This window comes from Canis lupus, chromosome 8 (assembly GCF_011100685.1).
Source record: "Canis lupus familiaris isolate Mischka breed German Shepherd chromosome 8, alternate assembly UU_Cfam_GSD_1.0, whole genome shotgun sequence".
Taxonomy (NCBI): Eukaryota; Metazoa; Chordata; class Mammalia; order Carnivora; family Canidae; genus Canis; species Canis lupus.
In genome coordinates, this window is record NC_049229.1 from 18870783 (window position 1) to 18872548 (window position 1766).

Genomic DNA, 1766 nt, shown 5'->3' on the forward strand with positions numbered 1-1766 from the left:
TTTAAGCTACTAACTTTGAAGTAGTTTGTTATACAGAAGGCAATAATTTATCCAGTAGTTGATTCTAAATATTATGTGAATATATGAATGAAGTCTAAACTCAAGGTTTTTTCTTTTTTTTTTTTTTAAGATTTTATTTATTTATTCATGATAGACACAGAGAGAGACAGGCAGAGACACAGGCAGAGGGAGAAGCAGGCTCCATGCCAGGAGCCCGAACTCCATCCCTGGACTCCAGGATCACGCCTTGGGCCAAAGGCAGGCACTAAACCGCTGAGCCACCCAGGGATCCCCCTCAAGGTTTTTTTCTTATCAAAATCAGCTTTATTCATTTTAATGAATAAAGAGAGAACTATTCAAGCTATTGAAAATGACCACTTACAAACATAACACAAAAATGAGGCTTTGGAAAAAAACAGTTCCCAGCCGCAGCAGCAAAGGATGAACGGAGCTCTGAGAAAGATGCTGTGTCTGAAGACCGATACCATTTTTAAGCAAGGCTTTTTTCTCTTAAGGTATCACCACCTGACACATTTTATATATAGGCTCAGGACTTCAGGAGAAAATCCCATCTGTTCTGCAGGTGGCATTCTGCTAAATACCAGTCAGCACTACAAGTCAAAGCCTACCCATGGCATTGGAAGATACAAGCACCTAGTTAAAGCACAGGAGCCCAAGAAGAAGAAGGGAAAAGTAGAAGTGAGACCCATTAATTTGGGGTCAGATTATGAATATGGAGTTTTAAACATTCACCTGACTGCGTACGACATGGCCCTGGCAGAGAGTTCAGTATGTTCATCACCTCTGCAACTATCTATCCATTAAAGTTGAGGAAAGTTATGCAATGCTCACCAAAACCATGGAAGTGTTGTGGCTGCAGGACCAACGTAACAAAATGCTCCTGGACTCAGTTCTTACCACTCATGAACGAGTGGTTCAGATCAGTGGTTTGAGTGCTACATTTGCAGAGATTTTCTTGGAAATAATCCAAAGCAATCTTCCTGAAGAAGTCAGATTGTCAGTGAAGGAACACACTGAAGAAGACTTCAAGGGAAGATTCAAAGCTCGGCCAGAACTGGAAGAACTGTTGGCCAAGTGAACTAGCTCATTGCAGACCCTTTCATGTCAGGACTGGTGATGTTGAGTGCCAAGGGGAAGATCTTCCTGGGTGGTGAAAGTTAAGCAGAAGACACTGACCTTTAGATATCATAACTACCCATCCCCATTAGCCAAGAATGCTTCCTTTCTTGTATGGAGGAGTGCTTGCCGATTGTCACCACTTTCCTTTGAGCTAACCTAAGACATCCTTCATCTAATAAAAATCTGTAGCTGAAAAAAAAAATGAGACTTTGATGAAAATTTCAGTATATACAAAGGAGAGTCTTTAAAAAAAAAACTGTGCAGATTCTATTGAACTAAGTTTGTTGAATGTTATCCTATAAGTAAATTTCACAGATTTCTCTTATTTTCACTTTTCTTTATACAAAATGGCTCTTCTCCAAAACCAAAAACAATATTGTTTTCCTACACAGCATGTTAGACTGATATCCAGCCTTTGCTTCCTCAAAGTATATTATTTTCCACAATTGTGCTACTTTTAAACCAGCAATTTTTATATGTTATTAAGTCATGCATCTTATAGAACAGCAAGATTAAGCATAATCTTAATCATAATGTCTAACAATTTAGACATTTGTTATTTTTGTATAGAATCCCAATATGCTATCTTAAAAAGGCTTTTTAAAAAATAATGTGGAAACTTACAT

At 38.2% G+C, this 1766-nt stretch overlaps 1 pseudogene; it reads left to right on the top strand.

The window, feature by feature from the left end:
* The first annotated feature begins 419 nt into the window (after positions 1-419).
* LOC100688581 lies at positions 420-1342 on the top strand (annotated as a pseudogene).
* Positions 1343-1766: the final 424 nt, after the last annotated feature.